Genomic DNA, 12,535 nt, shown 5'->3' on the forward strand with positions numbered 1-12,535 from the left:
TGAGATCATGACCTGAGCTGAAGTCAGATGCTCAATCCGCTGAGCCACCCAGGCACCCCTGTGCTGTCTTTTGATTGGGATTTATATTAGATACCCTGTTTGTTTTCTCCAGTGAAGGCATCTATGTCGCATTCGATAGGCACAACTCCCTTTGTCCCAGTCTTCACAGGTCTAGTCTAGAATGACTGCTTCCTTCTCTGAGGTGTCTCCCTGGACTCATCACACTTAATTTTCTGCATGCCACATTGTCTTTATCTTAATTCTACCCATCCCACACTTTCCTTCCAAGTGATGAAAATTCTAACCACCATTGTTGCATGATGCTGAGGCAAATGAGCAGAAACAAATGTACTTATAGATTTATATATCTTCATGATTTCTTGGATTAATGTTACTAGCTGAGCCATGCCCAGGTCTGGATTCTATCTACCCAGCTTTGCTGCATCTCCCGTACCATAGCCTTGTGACAAAAGCCTATTTGCTTAATTGTCTTCTCCTCTAGTAGACTCTCAGCTCTCAGAGGGCAATGGCTGTTGCATTCATCCTTCTATCCTTGGACCTGGCACATGAGGTCAGGTTTTCATATGTATTTGTGGAGTGGACCAGTGTATGAATTTTAAGCTTCCTGAGGGTAGAGACTGAGTCTTTCCCTTTCTTATCAATTCCACATCTCATCCTAGCTCAGAGCTGAGCCAATAATAAGGCTAATAGGTTGGCTATTGGGTGGGAGTGCTAAAGAGTCACCTGGAAAAGTTTCTCAGGTCCAACTAGATTTTGATCCTCAAGGAAAAAAAAATCGCAAATCTCAATATCTGGAGTGCCTGCCAGGAAGAGGTCAGACCCTATCACATGTGAGCTGTGATCCTGGGCATTTGGAAGGTGGTGTGGTGAGGTGGGAAAAACTTGGGTAGTGAAAGAGGAGAGGGGACCATTGGTGCTCAAGTGCCAGTAACTGAAGAATTTGGTTAACTCAGCTCTCTACTCCCAACATCGAAATTGAAAAGAAAGAGGAAGAGAAGGAAGGAAGGAGAAAGAATGAACCTGGCCTTGGAAGCCAGATCAAAGTGGACCTGAATCCTCTTTTCATCTTCTTTAAATCTAGAACTCCCAGAGATGGTATTAATTTCTCTGAGTCCTGCTTTCTGCATTTTTGGAATAAGAATTAAGCTAATACATGTGATAGACCCCATACTGTCTTTGGCATATGGTAGACACTCAGTAAATAATGAGAATTATTAGTACCATAGCATCATGTATCTCAGGCTGTTTCAGTGAGCCAAACATAAGCCAAAAAAGGTCATTTATTAGAAGAATCCTAGCTCATAGCTTTGAAGAAGGGGTTGACTTTGAGGCCTCAGGAAGGCTAGGAAACTTGAGCCTGGGTTTTCAGAAAAAGGAAGGCTGCCTTTGGGTAGAGGCAGTGCCAGCCTCCTTGTGTGATTGAGACAGAGTCTCGTTGGCAGGTCTGGATCCTGTGCTAACAGTCCCTCAGAGGATTGAGGGAGATGGAATTTTCCCTCTGAAAAGTGAGGTGCTGGGATGCCTGGGTGGCTCAGTAGGTTGAGCATCTGACTTAAGCTCAGGGCATGATCTCACGGTTTGTGGGTTCGAGCCTCACATTGGGCTCTGCTGTCAGCATGGAGCCTGATTCGGATCCTCTGCACCCCTCTCTCTGTCTCTCCCCCACTTGTGCTCTCTCAAAAATAAACATTAAAAAAAAGAAAAAGTGAGCTGCTCTATCCAACAGAAGGGAGGGGAGACTGCAAGACAGGCAGAACTGTTGACTATCATACATGACACTCCTCCTCCGTCCTCAGCACCCACCCCACCCTTGTGGTCATGTAGGCCTGCTAGGTGAGCCAAACTATGTAGCTGCTTCTTCCTCCACCTGCTTTGTTCAAATTCCTCCAAAAGTTTTTAATTTCAACATTCTCTGCCTGGCCCAGCCCAGCCACGCCCAGAGCAGGAGGGTGGCATCTTTACTCAAGATGTCTTTACTGCCCATTCTCCTCCCTGATCCGTCTCAGGAGTTCCAGGCCCAAATCCTCATCTGCTCTTTACAAAGTTCTATACACCCTACAGAAAAGAGCCTTTGTCCAGTTTTTAAATTTTCATTTGGTTTTTCCTACCTTTTCAACATTGATTCTTCTTTTTACTTTATTCTTGGCCCAGTCCTGCAAGAAATGCATTCTTAGGAAGGCTGCTGGGATATCTTGGGTTTCCAGTAGGATGAGAAGGCTCAACTGAGACAAATAGAAACAAGTACTGAGGATTGCCAAGTTCCCTTAAGTACTGAGCTGTCCACAGGGCCAGGGGAAGGACTGACCTCCTAACTTTGCCAGTCCTTTCTGCTTTCCTCCTCTCCCCTTTTCTGCTCCAAGTATTCTACCACAGCAATGTCATCTACTCAGGGTATCTAAAGGCCTCTAGGCGTGAGGGACACTCTTTGGAGGTGTAAGATTTCATGGTGACTAGTCTCAGGCCCACTAAGGGAGAGAAGCAGGCCTACCTTCTCAGGATTGATTAATTATTTGCCTTTGTGACCTGTCTTCCCCTTTCTCCTAGAGGATTCCTAGTGCCAGTGCTCTGATACTTTGCCAAGTCTTGTCCATTCCAGGAGGTTTTGTCTGCTGCAAGCCTGCCCCTTCCCCTTGCCCCTATTAAAAGCTTCTCTTTTTTGTATCTTTTGTCTTTTCAGACTGCTGTATGTTAGATCAGTTAATTTCCACAGTTGTGGTAAGTTTAAAATCCCAGAAAACTTGTATTTTATAGGAGAGATATAAGAGGACAGAGTGTCAGTTTCAAAGGGTAACTCTAAGGGTTAGCTCCTCATTGTGGGGACCCCCTGGGTAGTGTAGCTCTAGTGCTTAAGGGAAGGAGTGAGGGAAGGACAGACAGACAGATGAATGAACTGGTGAGGAAGGAAGGAACTGATGGAGCGGGGGCGGGGGGGTGGAGATTCACAGTTACAATCACCTTCTGAGGATTCTATCCACCACATAAATGGATGGCTGCCTGCTCTGCATACACGGGCCTGGCTTGGGGGGCAGACCAGTTGGACTCTTCCAGACTGAGCATCATTTAAAGATAAGAAAACAGTTTTTTGAAAGAAAATTATGAGAAGCAGTGAAATGTGGCATTTTGATAGGGGATTTTTTTCTCCCTCCCTTCCTTCCTCCCTTCCTTCCTTCCTTCCTTCCCTCCCTCCCTCCCTCCCTTCCTTCAATATAATCACAAACCACAAAATTCACCCTTTAAAGTATACAGTTGAATGTATATTCTCAAGTGTACAACCATCATCACTAATTGCTTAACATTTTCATCACCCAAAAAATAAACCTTGGACCTTTTAGTAGTTATAGACTATCCCCTAGCTCCTGGCAACCACTAGTCTACTTTATGTTTCTGTGAATCTGCTTATTCTGAACATTTTGTATAAATGGAATCCTGTAATAAATGGCCTTTGTGTCTAGTGTCTTTCACTTAATGTTTTCAAGGTTCATCCATGTTGTAACATGTATCAGTACTTCATTCCTGGTTAGTGATGAATAACATTTCATTGTATGGATATACTGCTTTTACTTATCCTGGTGGATGTGTAGATTGTTTCTACTTTTTGGCTAGTATAAATAACATTGCTATGGACATTTATGTACAGGTTTTATTGTGGATGTATGTTCTCAGTTTTCTTAAATATATACTTGTAGTGGAATTGCTGGGTCATAAGATAATTCTGTGCTTAAATTTTTGAGGAAGTACTGTGGGTTGGGGATTTTTGATACCTTTTTTTTCATGGATTATAAACATGTTCATGGGGCACCTGAGTGACTCAATCAGTTGAGTGTCCAAGTCTTGATTTCAGCCCAGGTCATAATCCCAGGATTGTGGGAACAAGCCCTGCACTGAGCATGGAGCCTGCATAAGACTCTCTCTCTCTTTCTCTTGCTGCTCATCTCCCCGACTTGCACTTTCTCTCTCTAAAAATTAAAAAAAACCCACTGTATGTTCATTGTAGAAAATTTACAATGTATACTAATGTACTCAGAAGAAAATTAGATTCTCTATATGACCCATTAATAACTACTTTTAATATATTGGTATATTTCTTATTTATGTACATCATTTAAAAATTGTATTGAGATTAAAATAGATACAGTTTTATGCCTTAATTCTTTCACTTTACTTTCTATTGTAAGCATTTTTCCATGTCAACAAATATTATAATATTGTTTCTGACCACATTCTGTCATCATTTGATGCATCACAGTTTACTTAATTAACTTGCTATTTTTGGACATGTAGATAATTTCCACGTTTTTGTGATTATCGCAGGTGGTGCAGTATCTTTGTATGTAAATGTCCATCTACATCTCTGATAAGGTTTGTGTTTTTTTAAGTAGGTGTTTTTTTAATGTGCTAGGTGTTGTATTTTTTTTAAGTTTTTTTTTGTTTTTTGTTTTTTAGGTAAACTCTATGCCCCCAACATAGACCCCAAGATCAAGAGTTGTATGCTCTACTGACTGAGCCAGACAAGTATGCCATCAATCTGTGATAAGCTTTGAGATAAAATCCTAGAAATTGAAATTTCTAGTAAAAGAATGTAAACATTTTTAAAATAAACCTTTTGTTTTGAAATAAATTTAGATTTATAGGAAAGTTGCAAAGATAGTACAGGGTTCCCATATATCCTTCACATAGCTTCCTCTAATATTAATATCTTACCTAACCAGAGTATATTCATCAAAACTAATAAGTTAAGATTGGTACATTACTATTAACTAAGCTCCAGTGGGGGAGGGGCAGAGAGAAGGAAGAGAGAATCTCAAGCAGGCTCCTTAGTACAGAGCCTGACCTCACAAACCAGGAGATCATGACATGAGCCAAAACCAAGAAACAGATGCTTAACTGACTGAGCCACCCAGGCACCCTCGAGTTTATTTGGCTTTTATTAATTTTCTTACTAATGTCCTTTATCCATTCCAGGATCCAGTCTGGGATACCATGTTGTATTTGAGCATGTGAATATTTTTAAGGGTTTTGATGTTTGTGTAGGAAGATTGTGTCAATTTATATTCCCACCAGTAGTATAGGGGAAAGACTTTGCCAACTTAATAGGTATTATAGCAGCAATAATAATGTGAATAAAGTGGGCATTTCTTTTTTCTTTTTTTAAGTATATGAATATTTTATTAGATAATGTATGCATGAAGTTAAAAAACTTCATAAATGAGAACATGTAAATGCTATGATGCCAGCTACAGAAATAAACATATAGTTTTGGAAACAATGTGTTGTCACTATTTTTACTTTTTTAAAATTTTTAATTAATTATTTTTAAACATTTATTTTTTTGAGTAATTTCTACCCCCAACGTGGGGCTTGAACTCATGACCCCAAGATCAAGAGTTGCATGCTCTACCCACTGAACCAACCAGGTGCCCCTGTCACTTTTTAAATATTGTTCTTTCTGGGGCACCTGGGTGGCTCAGTTGGTTAAGTGTCCGACTTCAGCTCAGGTCATGATCTCCCATTTGTGGGTTTGAGCCCCCTGCCAGGCTCTGCTGACAGCTCAGAGCCTAAAGCCTGCTTCAGATCCTGTGTCTCCCTCTCTCTTTGCCCCTCCCCCCCTCAAAAAATGAATAAACATTAAAAAAGTTTTTAAATACCGTTCTTTCTGGATTTTTTCTTTCTTTTTTAAGTAAAAATTTTTTAAATTTAATTCCAGTATAGTTAACATACAGTGTTATGTTAGTTTCAGGTGTACAATACAGTGATTCAACAATTTCATACATTACTCAAGATAAATGTACTCTTACTTCTCTTCACCTATTTCATCCATCCCCTCCCACATGTCCCCTCTGGTAACTGTCAGCTTGTTCTCCAGAGTTAAGGCTCTGGGGTTTGGTTTGCCATTTTTTTTCTTTAGTCATTTGTTTCTTTGTTTGTTGAGAGAGAGAGAGAGAGAGAGAGAGAGAGAAAGTGCACATGTGGAGGAGGAGCAGAGGGAGGAGCAGAGGGAGAGAGAGAGAATCTCAAGCAGGCTTCATGCCCAGCACAGAGCGACACAGGTTTGCTCCCATAACCGCGAGATCATGACCTGAGTTGGCGCTCAAAACTGAGCCACTCAGGTGCCCCTGTTCATTCGTTTCTTAAATTCCACATATGAGTGAAATCATAATGTATTTGTTTTTTTTTTTTGACTGACTTACTTCACTTAGAATTATACCCTCTAGATTCATCCACATTGTGGCAAATGGCAAGATTTCATTCTTTTTTATAGCTGAACAATATCACACTGTGTGTATATATATATATATATATACCACATATGTTACAATATTATAGCTGAACAATATTACACTGTGTGTGTATGTATATTTTTACCACATACATATATTATATATATACCACATACATATATTTTATATATATATTTATATTTATATTTTTAAATATATATAAATATATATTTAATATATTATATATATATATACCGCATCTTCTTTATCCATTCATCTATCCATGGACACTTGGACTGCTTCCATAATTTGGCTATTGTAAATCATGCCACTTATAAACAGCATGTATCCCTTTGAATTAGTATTTTTTAGGTAAATACCCAGTAGTGCAATTACTGGATCATAGGGCAGTTCTATTTTTAACTTTTTGAGGAACTGCCATACTCTTCTCCACAGTGGCTGTACCAGTTTGCATTCTACCAACATTCCTTTTTCTCCACATTCTCACTAACACTTGTTATTTTTTGTGTTTTTCATTTTAGCCATTCTGACAGATGTGAGGTGGTATCTCAGTGTGGTTTTGATTCATATTTCCCTGATGATGAGTGATGCTGAGCATCTTTACATCTGGCTGTTGGCCACCTATACGTCTTCTTTAGAGAAGTGTCTTTTCATGTTTTCTGCCCATTTTTTAAGTTAGCATTTTTTAAATGTTTATTTTTGAGAGAGAGGGAGAGAGTGTGTGTGAGCAGGGTAGGGGCAGAGGGACAGAGAGACAGAGGATCTGAAACAGGCTCTTTGCTCTTTGCGCAGAGCCTGCTGCAAAGCTCGATCTCACAAACCGTGAAATCATGACCTGAGTCAAAGATGGATGGTTAACCAACTGAGCCACCCAGGCACCCAGTGAGCATTGTTCTTAATAATTAAAGAAATTTTATTTTAATTTTAGATAGTGTGAGCTGGAGAGATGGGCCAAGGTTTTGGGAGGGTGGGAAGGGAGAGAATGAATCCCAAGTAGTCTCCATGCTCAGCACAGAGCCTGACATAGGGATTGATCCCACAACCCTGGGATCATGACCTGAGCCAAAATCAAGAGTTGGAAGCTTAACTGACTGAGCTGTCCAGGCGTCCAAGTTGAGCATTTTTTAATGTCTAGTGGGTTTACAGACTTTTTTCATCTGTCTGGTAATCACTTATACTTTTTGTTTTTGATTTCCCAGTCCTTAACAGGGGTTTTTGTCAATGTCTAAGCTTTTAGCTTCCATTCAAGCTGACATACAGCTAGTGTCAGGTAAACACCTAGAAAGTCATCACCGCATCCTGCAAAGTCACCAAGGCAGTGTCACCAGGAAGGGCAGGCCTGCCAGATGTTCCCTGCAGGCCTTGTTTCTCCTGAAGAGGCCTGCCCTGGGCTATGGAACCTGGGTGACAGTGAGGTGTGTTCTCTGAGAGAGCAAGCTCTGTTAGTGACCTAGAGGCCAGCTGTGTACAAAGAGTAGTACAGGGTAGGCAGTGACGTAAAGAGCGCTGTCCAGGAGTCAGGAGAATGGGGATTTCATCCTGGTTCTTTTACCACCTATGTGAACTTGAGCAAATCTGGTCATTTCCTGGGCTCTTTTTTCATCTGGATGGACTGTTGTGAAGCATTTGTAAAGCACTATACTGGTGGGTGATATGGTTATAGGGAATGATGTCAGGAAGGAAGGAGACTGAGCAGTGCCTTATGTGGATAGTATGAATCTCAATTCACTATCCCAGGAGGACAAGAAATGCTCCTAAGATTGACTCAGTTCAAATCCTGAGCTCCCATCATATTGATGGGGAGGAAATTCTATTGCTGTCATTTAGGCCCCTTCCTGATAAGGGTCACCCCGGAATCCAAAAGGTTCATGGTACCCAGGAAAGGGGTATTTTTATTGGCTGTGCTCTCTCTCATGGGCCCAGGTGGGCTGTGAGGCTCAGACTCTGCCCTCAGGCCATGCCTGAGGCTTTGTGTCCAGGACCCTATCTCCCCACCTCTGAGGCCCACAGCTCTTTGAAGGTGTGGGGCACTGGTCTAGATCCTCTTCCTATGCCCCAAGGTCCCCCTTCCCTTTCCCCTTTCATTTTCTCCCTCCCAGAATGGCCTTCAAGACACTCCTCTGAGTCCCAAGAAGCTCAGTCTCAGGAAAACAGATGCAAAGGGGAGAAGAGCCCAGGGGTGACTTCTGTCTAGTTATGAGACTCAAAAGAGGACATCCAAGACTTTCTTGGAATGAGGAGGCAAAGAAAAAATACAGCCATCTAAACAAAAACTAATATCTAAGAAAATAATCTGGCCACACCGAGAAGAAATTGGAAGATATGTCCTCTTACCCAAATACTGTCACAAACCTGTGATGTGTCCTCAGGCATGTCAAACATTGTCTCTGAGCCTATTTCCTCAGCTGCGCAGTGAGGGGATGGGTTACATAACCTCTAAAGCAGCCCTGGACACTCACCATCCCAGAGTCTTCCTGGGAGGGGGCAAGGTTTTCTTTTATTTTTACATTGTTGACCTTTCCCAGTCACTATCATGAGGCCTGACCAGGTCCCCTTTACCAGCATTGCTGACGGGTTTTCCCTGAGGCCTGTTTTTGGTCTAATCTATGAGGGTTTCTCTTGTAGCTCTGTGTAAATCATCACAGTAAATATGAGCTAGCTCTGGGCTTGGCCTGAGTGCTCTCTCTGCATTACCTCATTCAGTCTGATAAGTTTCATTTCATGAAAGACGAAACAGAGGTCAAATAGCTTTCCCACAGCCACATGGAAGGTGACGGGGGCCAGAGCTGTCCTGATTCTGAAGCTGAGCTTTCTAGCCCACTGCCTTATGTCCCCTCAGGGATGCAGAGGGGACCAGAAGGCAAATGTCCTGGGAAAACTCTGTGACCATCCTCAGAACTAGCCTAGGAAAACCCTCCCTGAAACAACTTCCAGATTCTTGTGTATTCCTGGGTGCTAAAGAGATGGAGAGAGTGTTAGGAGGAACACAAGAGCTTCCTCCCTAGGGTTCTCTGGGGATGAGAGTAGGCTTTCCTCAGTTCTGAGGGTGCTAGCAGGACTAAGGCCCAGGACCCTGGCTGCGTGCCAACCCTGCAAAGGGCTGTCTTCCTTTCTCCAGTGGCTGGGGACAGGTACTAGTTGTGTTCATGCAAAGACTGTCTGAGAGTACCCCCGCCCATGCTGGGGAAGGGGCGATGATGTCTGGCTTTATATCCATTCACTGGGCAGACACATGCCACTGTCATCACCACCCAACGGCAGGGGCCCACATTTGGGGCTCATTACCTAGAGACAGGTCCAAGGTCCAAGGTCCAAGACAGCCTGGAGTAGTGCAGCTCAGAGTGACACAAGGAAGCCTCTCTCTTTGTGGTTCTATAATGTTAATCCCTCCACTGTCCCCACAGAGTTATTCCTACTTCTCTCCTTTTCACACCACGGACTAAACATTGGCTATGGAAAAAGAGAAAATCCCAAGACCTCGTGACCCTCCAAAGATGCCTTCTGTGCAGCTTCCCTGAGGAACTTGTTGGGAAATGGTATCTTAATCCAGGTTGGGGTTATACTGACTCAAAAGTCATGTTGGACCGTTTCTCATTTGTACTTGTTAGTCGCTTCTTGGGTGGCACTGGGCCAGGCACTGTGAATATAGTAGAAATCCAAGACAGAAGATTTAAAGGCCATCCTTCATTTCACAGATGGAAACAGGACAACCCAGACATGCCAAGGAGCTTATTTAAGGTCACACAGCTACTTCAGGGCAGTTGTGGCTTTGGAACCTGAGATTCCTGCCTTTTAGCCCTGTGCTCTTTCGAGAGCGTCTTACACAACTTATAGTGTAGTTGATGGCAGGAGCAGGAACAATTATGGAACTCTAAGAGGGGAACAGAGAGCCCCTTTCTGGTGATTTCCCACCCACAGGGGGCTTGCTGCCAGTGTCTTTATGTTTTTTACATATATATGTTTGTCTGGGAGTGTAATTTTCTTTTGAGAGGCTGGAAAATCCCATAGTTTAAAAAAATGACTTGGTGAAATTGAATTCCCAAATTTTTGCCCAGTTTGTACTTTTTCAGTGTGTGTGTGTGTGTGTGTGTGTGTGTGTGTGTGTGTGTGTGTTTTATGGAGGGTATTCTAGCACTTCCTGTCCTCAGTTTCACATAGGTTGATCTGGGTTAGAGCTTTCCATGTGTGCTTTGCACAGGGCACAGTGACAAAGAGGAAAGTGGGAATGAGGTGTGGGCAAGAGGTAACTTGTGCCCTTGTGGGAAGATGTCATGCCATCTTACTGACTGTGACACTCTGAACCTGGAGGGAGAAGGGGCTCTTCATGACTGTACCTTTCTTAACCCAGACGTGTACAGGTTTTGATGGCTTCCTGACTCAGTGTCAATATCAGTCATTCATTCACTCAAATAATTCTGGAGAACATTCAATACATAATGATCTAAAAATCACCTTTGGGCATAGGCCCTGTATCAGGTTCCAGGAAGGATGTGTTCTATATCTGGGGACAGGCCTTGGTCGGTCTCTGCTCTTTGGGAGCGAATCAGTCTCCCTCAGGCCCCATGGCCTACATGAGGGCTCCCAACTCAATCTCACTGGCTCTAGAGTTGAGTCCTGGCTGGTTCTGCCTTCTGGGGTTGGGGTGAGGGTGAAGACTGCTCAGCCACACTGCTGCCTCACCAAGATCAGCTTGGAGGGAAGTGAGGTGCTGTGGGGCTGGGCCTGGCTTTTAAGGACAGCCCCTACTGTAGCTCCTCTGAGAAGCCAGTGGGCCGAAAGGCAGGGGTGGGAGGATCATGGGTTTCCATCCCTCCCTGATTTACACCCTACTTTTTGTCATGAAAGATGAAAACCAGGCCCACTATCCAGAAACGAACACAGATTTGTATCTCCTGAGAGATCAGAATAGAGTTTCAAAACAGAAAGCTGGGGAACTTGGTGCTGGCAGGGATGTAGGCCTGAGGTGGCCAGTCCTGGGTCAGACCCTCCCTTGGCCGCACAGTAGGGAGAGACAGGGCTGGGTGGGGCAGAACCACGGTTGGGTCACATTTCTAACTCCTGTTTTTTTGGAGCTATGAGTCGGACAGATTTTATCTTGCCTATTTTGACCCTCCATGAGGCAACAGCTGGGGGCCAGAGGAGAGACAGAGAGCAGCAAGCATGCTGGTTCTTCTTTTGGTCCATTTAGCAACTTCCTCTGCTATTTGAGCAAAAACAGGTATAACCCTTTGTGTCCTGAGGTGTGCAGTCTCCAACATATATGCCTGTGGCCCCGAGGACATCTGGAAATTCCAATTGAAAACAAGTTCACTGACCACAGGGAAAAGGTTAGGGATACATTATATATGCAGCTTTGGCCGAGCTCTTATATTCATCTGACTGTTGATTCAGCAAATATGTTTTGGGTAGTTACTTTGTGTGATGCGCAGTGAAGGACAAGGCCCAAATTTTACTTATGAAGACATGGGACCACAAGGAGAAAACCAGGACCTGGCTTCTGTCTCTAAGTGAGTGAAACTGGTGGTAAAGTCTCTTGGCAAATTCAGATGTATCTGCTGCAAACAGATCCTTTTCCTCAAGTAATTCTGGGTGCTTTCCAAACTTATCAATTTCCTATAGAATGGGGGAGGAGGCTGGGAAGCTCTTCATGTAGAGGAACAGCATGGTCAAAGGCCCTCTATTAAAGGAATCAAGGCCCCTTTAAAAACCTGAAGGAAGGGGCGACTGGGTGATTCAGTCAGTTAAGCATCAGACTCTTGATCTCCACTCAGGTCATGATCTCACAGTTCCTGAGGTTGAGCCCCACGTCGGGCTGCAGTCTGACAACATGGAGCCTGCTTGGAATTCTCTCTCTCTGCCCCTCCTCTGCTGGTGCATGTGCACTTTCTCTCTCAAAATAAATAAACATTAAAAAAAAAAACTGAGGGAAGGTAATATGGTAAGGAAGGAAAGCTGAGTTTGCAGGTTGGGCTCTTGATGGGTAAGTGGGATTTCTTTGTGTGCTTCACTCATGATCCCACTTTACCATCCTCCTTCTTCACCTAGACACCCCTTTCCTTCCTCACATCTCAGTCTAGGCATCTTGGCTTCCAAGGAAAACTGCTACCACAGCTACTCTGAGAAGCCAGTGGGCCAGTTCCATCACCCAGCATCTTGATTCTTACCCTGTATCTCTCCATTATATTTCTCAAGTCGATCCTTCTGAAAGGCCTATAATTCTAGACTGGGAAGACTTTCCATTGCTCCCCATTTCCTTTGTCCCTGTCAGAATCACT

At 43.3% G+C, this 12,535-nt stretch overlaps 1 protein-coding gene across 6 annotated transcripts in view; it reads left to right on the top strand.

Moving 5' to 3' along the window:
- The window catches only part of ASPRV1 (aspartic peptidase retroviral like 1), a 111,875-nt gene that overhangs the window by 84,851 nt on the left and 14,489 nt on the right, over window positions 1–12,535 (top strand). For 3 of the 6 annotated variants that reach the window (XR_013335670.1, XR_013335671.1, XR_013335672.1), the window contains one exon: window positions 4,465–5,274. The exons of the other annotated variants lie outside the window; for them this stretch is intronic. The gene's annotated coding sequence lies outside the window, so the exon portion shown is untranslated. Of the gene's footprint in view, window positions 1–4,464; window positions 5,275–12,535 lie in introns of those variants that run through there. 6 annotated transcript variants of the gene reach the window in all.

The sequence above is a fragment of the Crocuta crocuta genome, unplaced genomic scaffold (genome assembly GCF_008692635.1).
Source record: "Crocuta crocuta isolate KB4526 unplaced genomic scaffold, BGI_CrCroc_1.0 scaffold113, whole genome shotgun sequence".
NCBI classification, from domain to species: Eukaryota; Metazoa; Chordata; class Mammalia; order Carnivora; family Hyaenidae; genus Crocuta; species Crocuta crocuta.